Source organism: Schistocerca nitens, chromosome 1 (genome assembly GCF_023898315.1).
Source record: "Schistocerca nitens isolate TAMUIC-IGC-003100 chromosome 1, iqSchNite1.1, whole genome shotgun sequence".
Lineage (NCBI taxonomy): Eukaryota > Metazoa > Arthropoda > Insecta > Orthoptera > Acrididae > Schistocerca > Schistocerca nitens.
The window spans coordinates 1,158,259,789-1,158,271,977 of NC_064614.1; the positions used below are offsets into that span (position 1 = coordinate 1,158,259,789).

General features: G+C 44.1%; 1 non-coding gene across 1 annotated transcript; it reads right to left on the reverse strand.

Annotated features, from left to right (window-relative positions):
• Positions 1-11,346: 11,346 nt before the first annotated feature.
• On the reverse strand, positions 11,347-11,419 carry Trnaa-cgc (transfer RNA alanine (anticodon CGC)). Its single transcript has one exon. It is a non-coding gene; the product is annotated as a tRNA-Ala (tRNA).
• Between the last annotated feature and the right edge of the window lie 770 nt (positions 11,420-12,189).

Here is a 12,189-nt window from a genome sequence, read left to right on the forward strand (position 1 = left end):
GTTCTGTTGAAGTCTGAGCTGTGTCAAGCATGAACCTTATGTCTGTTATCCTGCTTTCCCGTGTGGTGAAATCTGCACAATTTTTCGTTATAAATATCCCATGTCGTCCATTATTACTTGTGATTACTCCTGTCCAAAAATGTCTTTGTTCCTTAGCAATTGTCAAACAGCGTACTTATCAATTTGCATTCACGTACATAGTCTGCGAAACACTTAGTCTTACTGCAGAGGGTACTTAGCATGGAACCACATTTACGGTTACTTCCCGTTTCAGTCGCGCACATAACGCCAAAAGAATAACTCTTTGAATATATGTGAGTTCACAATGAAGTGACGCATTCAAGATGTTCACCGGAAGTTCATTGCACGAAGTATAAATTTTGTACAAGTCCTTCCCATCTCGTAACGAGGACACTTTTCTGTAGAAGTTGGCATGTGGCGACTCCCTTTCGTAAAAATGAGGCTTTAATTAAGGGGAATCGAGACGCCCTGTCTCGCCAATATAAATTTGTTGATTTTGTACCTTCTTTCTCTGGAAATGTTACACCTAAAACTTCCAAATTTTGACATCAGTTTTCAGCATGTATTGTCAGTTCGCCGACCGACAGTCGATGTTTCCTGGTACGATATGTATGTATTTTTTACCCTCAAGGCATTTTTAATTGGGAAAACTTTCATATAAATCTCTCTGATTCAGAAAGTAAGCCAGTTCTTTTCGTTATTATAGTTCAGTGGTACTTTTAAGTACTTTATTGTATTACGGAAAATTCGAGTTTCATTGGTTTCGTGATTTGCAAAATAAAGGTACATGTAACACTGAAAACGTCAAATCCTAGAAAATGTGATCAAAGTAATTTATTATGAAAGTTTACAAATACGTTTCACAAATACCTCTTATTTTATAACCAGAAGTGTCCAACAGAGTAGTCAAGGTTACATGGTTCTCCTTCACCTAGGCGCTTTCTTCTAGTGGGTGTGTTCCCTTCACACTTCCCAACTGTACAAGCGTTACAACTTTCATTATTGTGAACAGGTGATGATTGTTCAAATGGCTCTGAGCACTATGGGACTTAACAGCTGTGGTCATCAGTCCCCTAGAACTTAGAACTACTTAAACCTAACTGACCTAAGGACATCACACACATCCATGCCCGAGGCAGGATTCGAACCTGCGACCGTAGCAGTCGCACGGTTCCGGACTGCGCGCCTAGAACCGCGAGACCACCGCGGCCGGCAACAGGTGATGAAGCAGGCACTTATACTAAAGGTGTCCGTTAATTTATTATCGCCATACTTACAGTTTTTAAATAATGATGCATTCCTAGACACCGTAGAAACATCATCTCTCTTTGTATTCCGAATTATCCGCTCAACATCCTTTTATGCTTTATATCTTCATCTTGCGACGTGGGCATGTATACCTCAACCATCTTTGTCGGTGTTAGTTTGCTGTCTATTCTGATAAAAACAACCCCTCTGACCTACCTTCCTATTAAACCATTTTCTGCTGCTGTTGATATTAACCTATACTCTTCTATAACTAGCCTTAGCAGGCCTTTCTCCAGATTTTCTAGCTTCCCTACCATATTCTGTTATTCCACGCCCCCACTCGTAGATCGTTATCCTGCCTTAGTTATTCAGCCTTATTCTCATTGTCATTTCGTCCTTGGTAGTCCCCTCCAGGAGATCCGAAAGAGGGACTAGTCCGAAATCTTTTGCAAAGGGAGAGATCATCATGACACTTTTTAAATTACATGCCACACGTCCGGTTGATACAATTGATGTGTTTTTGCTGCAGTGGTTCCCGCTGCCTTCTGCATTCTCATGCCGTTAGTCACTAGTGATTCTTCGCCATTTGAGGCGAGGCCCAAGAGAGTACCCTGAACTTTTGTCCTCCCCACCGCCTGCTTTGACAAAGCCATTGGCTCAATAAGGCTGACTTATTATGCCGGAAGTCTTCGGCGGCCATTGCAGATGATTTTTTTTTAAATTTAAGCGGTGGCGTGATTTGAACCCGGGACCGTGGATGCTTTGATTACTAATCAAAGTCTCTATCGTACGGATAGCGTTGTCTTCAAGACTGAATTTAGGAATATCAGTACTCATTTACAATACTTTAGTCTCTCAAAATCTATAGGAACAACACAATTAAAAAATAGATAATGTAGATGAAATGTGATGGTTTTCACTATTTTTCCCATTTATCATTACTGTTAACTGAACCAAATGGTGGTAAGATACTGCCTCGACTGTTTCTTCCTTTGTGGCTGGTTAAGCGGCAATTGTCTATTCGATAACTATCCTACTGGAGAAGTCAAGCTTTTGCGTTTGTGACCAAAGGGCATAGACGCTGGCAGAGCCCGCAGTTTCTCTGCTATTGCTTGCAAATGGCATTGTCTGATGCTTTTGAATGGTCCATGGAAGCGGTAGAGACAGTTTGTTTCACTCGTTTGGTTATTTTCTCTGAGAATTGATCTGCTTTTCAGATTGTGATTTTCACTCTGCAGCGCAGTGTGCGCTGATATGAAACTTCCTGGCAGATTAAAACTGTGTGCCCGACCGAGCCTCGAACTCGGGACCTTTGCATTTCGCGGGCAAGTGGTGTACCAACTGAGCTACCGAAGCACAACTCACGCCCGGTACTCACAGCTTTACTTCTGCCAGTACTTCGTCTCCTACCTTCCAAACTTTACAGAAGCTCTTCTGCGAACCTTGCAGAACTAGCACTCCTGAAAGAAAGGATATTGCGGAGACATGGCTTAGCCACAGCCTGGGGGATGTTTCCAGAATGAGATTTTCACTCTGCAGCGGAGTGTGCGCTGATATGAAACTTCCTGGCAGATTAAAACTGTGTGCTCGACCGAGACTCGAACTCGGGACCTTTGCCTTTCGCGGGCAAGTGCTCTACCAACTGAGCTACCGAAGCACGACTCACGCCCGTTACTCACAGCTTTACTTCTGCCAGTACCTCGTCTCCTACCTTCCAAACTTTACAGAAGCTCTCCTGCGAACCTTGCAGAACTAGCTGCTTTTGCTTGCGGTCATGTGAAATTTATTGGGCTCTACAAGGAGGAATAATTCTTGACTGTGTCAAATCATGATCACGAAATGGGCATGAATAAATGTAGAATATCACGGTTAAAATATAAAATATTGTTGTTATTGAGGGAAATTAAACCTTTACTAGCCGACTGTGACTTAATTATGTCACCGCATTTGCAGGTCGCCGTTCAGAAACAATGCAGCGTGCCAAACGGCCTCGCACCGAACCAGTCTCACGGTATATGATGAACCTGATCAACTACCTCTGCTCGAATCGGCGGATTTGGTACACTTTTTTATCTTTAAATGAAGACAAAGATACGGAAAAACAATCTAAAGTGTGAAATAACCCTTCTCTACGGCTTCCGTGGAATAATCAAAAGGACCCTGTAATTCTATTTGCAAACATTTCGCTATCTCTATCAACATATGGCCTCCAGGCAGAGATGCAAAATTGTAATTTCTCTTCAAGGACAGTTCTTTTTGGGTCATCAGTCTCCTGGCTAATTTTCATGGCCCGCCACAGTTTCCTCTTCTCCGTGATCCGCCCACGATTTCCTCTCATGTGTCAATCTCTACAACTTAAAGTATAACATGGGCCTTACCTGATGTCTTAACAGATGTCCTATTATCCTGCCCCTTCGTCTTTTCAGTACTTTCCGTATGTTTCTTACCACGTGTTATGCGAAGAAACTCTCAATTTCATAGGCCTCTTCATTTTCAACATCCTTCTGTCGCACCACATCTGAAAAAGTTTCCCCCGAAGTCCATTTTTCACTGCCCTACAATGCTGTGTTCAAAACGTACGTTCTCAGTAATTTATTCGTCAAATGAAGGCCTTTAGCCGGCAGGTGTCGCCGAGCGGTTCTAGGCGCTTCAGTCTGGAATCGCGCGACCGCTACGGCCACAGGTTCGAATCCTGCCTCGGGCATGGATGTGTGTGATGCCCTTATGTTAGTTAGGTTTAAGTAGTTCGAAATGTAGGGGACTGATGACCTCAGATGTTAAGTCCCATAGTGCTCAGAGCCATCTGAACCATTTTTGAAGCCCTTTAATTAATACTAGTGCTAGTCTGCTTCTTACGTGCTCCTCGCTTCATCCGCCATTCGTTGCTTCCAAGATAGATTTTATTGATTTCATGCATATCGTAGTCCCCGACTCTCGTATTAATTTTACCGCAAATCTCTTATCTGCTACGTCTCATTACATTTGTGAGTTCATTGTGTGTGCTCATACGCCTATGTTCATACGCTCATAGGACTACTGAACTCATAATGTAACTTTGAGGATACCAATGTCATCAGCGAAGCTTACCATTGACACTCTTTCGTCGTGAAGTTTAATTCGACTCTAGAACCACTCTTTTATTTTTGTCACTGTTTCTTCGATGTATAGATTGAACACTAGGGGCGAAAGAAAGCACCATTGTCTTACACCCTTTTTAATCCAAGCACTACGTCTTCGGCATTTATTTTATATTGTTACATTTGTGGTATACATTCTATATTACCTGTCATTCCCTAGAGCTTAATCGTTTTTTTTTCTCCGAATTCCGATTTCTTGCACCATTTACATCATCTAAAGGTTTTTCTACGTGTACAAGTCTTGATTCTACTGTCAGAACTGCCGTCTGGTGCCTTTTCCAAAAGCCAAGCTGGTCATCTATGGTAACAGATTCCGTTTGCCGTTTCATACTTTTATGTATTATTCTATACTAAGCAACACAATTAAAGGATCGCGTTTTCGAGACTCAGTAATCATCTTACAGTGCGACGTAGAAGTTTGAAATTTGACTCGTGGTTCCTGCAAGCTTCCTCTGTAAGATTGCAAAAGCTTGAGATCATGCGTCTTCACCCCCGCGACTGGTGACACTTCAAACAGCAAGGTATCGAGACATGGAAAAAAAGGTCAGATCTCAGACGTTCATGTGTGATATAAGGTGGGTTGATGATGTCATATTGGCACCAAATTTCGCCTCGATTCTGCCCAATGACACAACGGGCAAGTCATTACACCCCCTCTTTCCTACATTTCATACCATCTTTGACGTCTCTGTGATGGTGGTCAAAACCGCAGCGCATTGCGTTCAATTCGGGTGGCTTTCTTATCGGTGGCCGAGGAAAACATTTCAGTCACACCGTCTCGCAGCGTCTACAGAAAAGAATTCAGCGATGGCATAAAGAGCGTCAGTCAGATCAACATTTTCCATGAGGAGTTGATTCCCACACATGAAGTGATCGAAAATGACAACTAGCAATGTTATGAGTGACAGCACGACGTTTACAACCGTTAACATTGCTAACACTCCCCCCCCCCCCGCCCCTCCCTCCGGATGATTTAACCATTCTCTAAGGGTATAGTGGGCCAAAAACCTCATTGAACGTCATCGCATCCTTTGGAGGGCAGTGCCACCGCAGTTTGCTGTGATATAAGGGAGCTTATGGTTTTTCAGCCTCTGTGCTTCGCATCCTCCTGTGACATGATCACAGGAGGGTGCAACATTGACACAAGCGTGAATAAAATGGCGAAAGGGTCCCCTCTAAGATACCCCAGATGGCAACACCCTCGCTGTCCTCTGCTCGCGTTGTTGAGTAGATTAAAATTGTACCCGTGCAGAGACGAACTGTGACAGAGGCGTAGGTGCTTGTAGATCGGCAACCCCGTTAAGGCTCCTCAGATTCTGCATGCCTACTAGCAGGTGCAGGAGCAGCAGTGTAACATGCCTGCAGGCGCCTGGTGTCACGGTTAGTCTCTGTAGATGTACATTGATAGGACCCGTGCTCTTAGGGTGGCGTTTTTGATTCATAATCCAAAAGTCTTCGGTCCAGGGTTTAAATCCTGCCGCTGCTTAAATTTTGACTAATAATCAGCACTGGTGACCAAAGACTACCGGCATAAGAAGTCACCATTCTGCCAACGGCCTTGTCAAAGAGGGCTGAGGAGCGGAGAGAGGTTCAGGGCACTCTCTTGTCCTAGGGTTGGGAAACTGCACCTGAAGGAGGAAGAATCAACAAAAATCAACGGCATGAGGATGCAGAAGGCAATGGAAACCACTGCACTAAAGACAACGTGTATCCACAGGACATGGGTCATATAATTGAAGAAGTGCCATGATGCTCTCTCCTTTAGCAAAAGATTCCGCAATAGTCCCCCATTCGGATCTCCGGGAGGGGACTGCCAAGGGGGAGGTTATCATGAGAAAAAATTGAATAATCAATGGAAGGGTGACGTTCTACGATTCGGGGCATGGAATGTCAGAAGAACGTGTAGGGAAACTAGAAAATCTGAAAAGGGAAATGCAAAGCTCAATCTAGATATGGTAGGGATCAGTGAAGTGGAAAGAAGACAAAGATTTATGGTCACAGGAGTAGAATTCCTTATGAATAGGAAGGTATGGCAGAGAGTGTGTTACTGTGAACAGTTCGGTGATAGGGTTATTGTTATCAGAATCGACAGCAAACCAACACCGACACGATAGTTCAGGTGTACATGTCGACGTTGCAAACGTAAAGGAAGTATATGAGGATACTGAAAGGGTAATACGGTATGTAAAGTGAGATGGAAATCTAATAGTCATGCGAGACTGCAATGCAGTTGTAGCGGAAGGAGTAGGAGAAAAGGTTACAGGAGAATATGTGCTTGGGACAAAGAATGACAGAGGAGAAAGATTAATTGATATCTGTAATGAGCTAGTGAAAGCGTATCCTCTGTTCAGGAATCACAAGAGAAGGAGGTATACTTGGAAAAGTGTGGGTGATACGGGAAGATTTCAGTTAGATTACACTATGGTCCGACAGAGATTCCGAAATCACATACAGGATTGTAAGGCGTACCCAGGAGCAGATTACAACATAGTAATGATGAAAAGGAGGCTGAAGTTTAAGACTTTAGTCACTTCTTTGAAGTGGGATACGGAAGTACTAAGGAATGACGAGATACGCTGGAAATTCTCTAAGGCTATAGACATAGCAATAAGGAATAGCTCAGTAGGCAATACAGTTGAAGAGGAATGGACATCCGTAAAAAGGGCGATAACAGAAGTTGGGAAAGTAAACATAGGTACAAATAAGGTAATTGCTAAGAAACCATAGGTAACAGAAGAAATACTTCAGTAGATCGATGAAAGGAGAAGCACAAAAGTGTCCCGCGAGACTCAGGAATACAGAAATACAAGTCGCTGAGGAATGAAATAAATAGCAAGTTCAGGGAAGGTAAGACGAAATGGCTGCATGAAGAATGCGAAGAAATCGAAAAAGAAATGATTGTCGGAAGGACAGACTAAGCATACAGGAAATTCAAAACAACCTTCGGTGACACTAATAGCAAGGGTCATAACATTAAGAGTGCAACGGGAATTCCACTGTTAAATGTAGACGTGAAATCGGATAAGTGGAAAGAATACATTGAAAGCCTCTATGAGGGGCAAGATTTGTCTGATGTGATAGAAGAAGAAACAGGAGTCGGTTAAGAAGAGATAGGGGACCCAGAATTAGAATCAGAATTTAAAAGAGCTTTGGAGGACTTAAGATCATAGAAGGCAGAAGGGATAGAGAACATTCCATCAGAGTTTCTAAAATTCTGATGGAGGCAATTCTGATGTTGCGGTTAATAATGGAAGCAAGACTAAAGAAAAATCAAGACATGTTCATCGGATTTGATGACCTGGAAAAAGCGTTCGAAAATGTGAAATGGTGTAACATGTTGGAAATTCTGAAAAAAAGTAGGGGGAAGCTATAGGGAGAGACGGGCCATATACAGTATGTATAACAGCCAAGAGGGAATAATAAGAGTGGACGACCAAGAATGAAGTGCTCGTATTAAGAAGGATGTAGTCTTCCGCCACTACTGTTCAATCTGTACATCGAGGAATTAATAATAAAAGAAAGGTTCAGGAGTGGAATTATAATTCAAGGTGCAAGGATATCAATGATACGATTCGCTGATTACATTGCTATCCTGAGTAAAAGTAAAGAAGAGTTACGTGATCTGCTGAATGAAATGAACTGTCTAATTAGTACAGGGGCTGGATTGAGACGAAGGTAATGAGACGAAGTAGAAATGAGAACAGCGAGAAACTTACTATCGATGGTCACGAAGTAGATGAGGTTAAGGAATTCTGCTACCTAGGCAGTAAAATAACGAGTGACGGACAGAGCAAGGAGGACATCAATAGCAGACTAGGAATGGCAACTAAGGGCATTGCTGTCCAAGAGAAGTCTCTTAATTTGAGGAAGAAATTTCTGAGAATGTACGTCTGGAGTACAGCATGTATGGTAGTGAAACATGGATTGTGGGAAAGCCGGAACAGAAGAGAATCGAAGCATTTGAGATGTGATGCTACAGACGAATGTTGAACATTAGATGGACTGATAAGGTAAGAAATGAGGAGGTTCTATGCAGAATCGGAGAGGAAAGGAATATGTGGAAAACACTGATAAAGACGAGGGACAGGATGATAGGATATCTGCTAAGACATGAGGAATGACTTCCATGGTAATTGAAGGTGCTGTGCAAGGCAAACACTGTCCGCAGCTCGTGGTCTCGCGGTCGCGTTCTCGCTTCCCGAATAGGGGGCCCTTGCTTCGATTCCCTGCGGGGTTAGGGATTTTCACCTGCCTCGAGATGACTGGGTGTTTGATTTGTCCTCATCAATTCATCATCATTCATGAAAGTGGCGAAATTGGACTGAGCAGACGTTGGGAATTTGTACGGGAGCTGATAACAGCGCAGTTGAGCGCCTCACAAACCAAACATCATTATCATCACAAAGGCAAAAACTGCAGAGGAAGACAGAGGCTGGAATACATCCAGCAAACAATAGATGACATAGGTTGCAAGAGCTACTCTAAGATGAAGAGATAAGCCCAGGAGAGGAATTCGTGGCGGGTCACATGAAACCAGTCGGAAGACTGATGAAAAAAAAAATTACATTTTTAAAACGTTTAACAAATTCAGACTGGTGGTACCGAGAGTGTTGCCAGTCTGTGGCGTCTTACGAAAGTCCTTTCCCATTTTCTTCATTCGTCCCAGTGTTGCACTCCTCTGTGACCACAGCACAGGATGCCGTTAAAAAGAGGGCTGGGAAAGCATAAGCACCCTTTTCTGCTTCGGATCGCGTATATATTTCGTCGAATGGCTGTAAATAGTCGCTAGTGGTCACAGCCTATATACATTAGGCAAAAACTGCGATCCAATGGGGTGGAAACACGTTCAAAGCGTTTGCTGGCCCACGATGTCCTTAGAGAAGGGTGAATCATCCGGTAGGTGTCAGCACTGTCCAGTTTCGAAATATGTGGGAATCAACTCCACAGGGAAAGGCGTGGTTTTATTGAAATCCGTTACGTCAAACCCAAGGCTTTTTTGTGCCGATTCTGAGCGGCGGTGTATCCGAAATGCTTTTCTCTCCTGGCACTGAGGAAACCACATGACCTCAAAGCAAGGCGTCGTAGTTCTGACGTCGATTGCAGAGGTGTCCAAACAAGAGTTTTGGTAAGAAGAGGTGCAACAGTCCACGGCGGCCGAATTGTCTTGAAATTTGGTGCCAATGTGACATCATTAACATATGATTCTGGCCTTCCTTTTTAGCTTGTTTCGATATCTTACTGTTTGAATCGTTACCGAGCCCGAGCACGACATGGCTTGGTCCTACGCTTTTGCAGCATTTTACGGACGGGTGTAATGCTTCTTCGTCGCAGTGGGTGTTCCGAAAATAAGATCCTTTATAATTGAGCTGCGTACTGATATCAGTAATTTGGATGCATGTGCTGTTAAACTGATTGTGTAATATGTCTCACACCTTATCTGCCCTTGATCTTCATGATTGTGTGGCTGATATATTTTTGAAAGTCTTATGCTATGTCGACGATCTCATAGAGTCCGCACACCAGCCTGAACAGTCGTGTGGTTTGCACTTGCTTCATGGATTTTAGAAGTTCACAAGGGATGATACCTATCCGTTCTGCGTTATTTGATCGCAGCTGTTCCAAATTCTGTTGAAGTCTGAGCCCAGTACCGGCTGCCTTATGTCTTTTTCCTGTTGTCCCATTTCTTCTTCTCTCACAACATTTGGCAAGCCCTCCACGTCTTACGATATACGATATATCCTCTCTTTCATCTACATTTTAAAGAGGACTTCCCAGAATCACACCTTTGCATTTAATTCTACAGCGGCTTGTTTTGAGCCTTTCATGAACTGAATCAATCCTTCTGAACTGGATGTATAGGATGGAATAGCCTCGGGTTGGTAGGTTGGTAGTACATTAGATTTTTCAGTATCGAAATAGGCAAGTGACGCGAATTCTTTTTTTCTCGACTGTGTTCGTACGGCAATCCCCCGGTGAAGAGATAGACGGGGACGTTTGTACTTACAAAATATAGCAGAAAAGCAGCCATCGCCGTTCAGAACATTTTAGTGTCTCTTCGTGATTTATTAATGTTTCGCTTGCAGTGCCGCATGTACTGTATCTCTCAAGTTTAATATCTACTTTCTTGCCTTCGTTAGAGATGCACTACTGCCCATTAAAACTGGTACACGAAGGAGAAATGCAGATGATAAACGGGTATTCATTGAACAAATATATTAAGCTAGAACTGACATGTGATTACATTTTCACGCAATTTGGGTGCATAGATCCTGAGAAATAAGTACCCAGAACAACCAGCTCTGGCCATAATAACGGCCTTGATACGCCTGGGCATTGATTCAAACAGTGCTTGGTTGGTGTGTACAGGTACAGCTGCACATGAAGCTTCAACACGATACCACAGCTCATCAAGAGTAGTAACTGGCGTATTGTGACGAGCCAGTTGCTCGGCCACCATTGACCAGACGTTTTCAGTTGGTGAGAGATCTGGAGAATGTGCTGGCCAGGGCAGCAGTCAAACATTTTCTCTATCCAGAAAGGCCCGTACAGGACCTGCAACATGCGGTCGGCATTATACTGCTGAAATGTAGGGTTTCGCAGGGATCGATTGAAGGGTATAGCCACGGGTCGTAACACATCTGAAACGTAACGTCTACTGTTCAAAGTGCCGTCAGTGCGAACAAGAGGTGACCGAGACGTGTAACCAATGGCACCCCATACAATCACGCCGGGTGATAGGCCAGCATGGCGATGACGAATACATGGTGGTGGTGGTGGTGGTTAGTGTTTAACGTCCCGTCGACAACGAGGTCATTAGAGACGGAGCGCAGGCTCGGGGTAGGGAAGGATTGGGAAGGAAATCGGCCGTGCCCTTTGAAAGGAACCATCCCGGCATTTGCCTGAAACGATTTAGGGAAATCACGGAAAACCTAAATCAGGATGGCCGGAGACGGGATTGAACCGTCGTCCTCCCGAATGCGAGTCCAGTGTGCTAACCACTGCGCCACCTAGCTCGGTTTACGAATACATGCTTCCAATGTGCGTTCACCGTGATGTCGCCAAACACGGATGCGACCATCATGATGCTGTAAACAGAACCTGGATTCATCCGAAAAAAATGACGTTTTGCCATTCGTGCACCCAGGTTCGTCACTGAGTACACCATCGCAGGCGATCCTGTCTGTGGTGCAGCGTCAAGGGTAACCGCAGCCACGGTCTCCGAGCTGATAGTCCAAGCTGCTGCAAACGTCGTCGAACTGTTCGTGCAGATGGTTGTTGTCTTGCAAACGTCCATATCTGTTGACTCAGGGATCGAGACGTGGCCGCACGATCCGTTACAGCCATGCGGATAAGATGCCTGTCATCTCGACTGCTAGTGATATGAGGCCGTTGGGATCCAGCACGGCTTTCCGTATTACCCTCCTGAACCCACCGATTCCATATTCTGTTAACAGCCATTGGATCTCGACCCACGCGAGTAGCAATGTCGCGATACGACAAACCGCAATCGCGATAGGCTACAATCCGACCTTTATCAAAGTCGGAAACGTGATAGTACGCATTTGTCCTCCTTACACGAGGCATCACAACAACGTTACACCAGGCAACGCCTGTAAACTGCTGTTTGTGCATGAGAAATCGGTTGGAAACTTTCCTCATGTCAGCACGTTGTAGGTGTCGCCACCGGCGCCAACCTTGTGTGAATGCTCTGAAAAGCTAATCATTTGCATATCACAGCATCTTCTTCCTGTCGGTTAAATTTCACGTCTGTAGCACATCATGT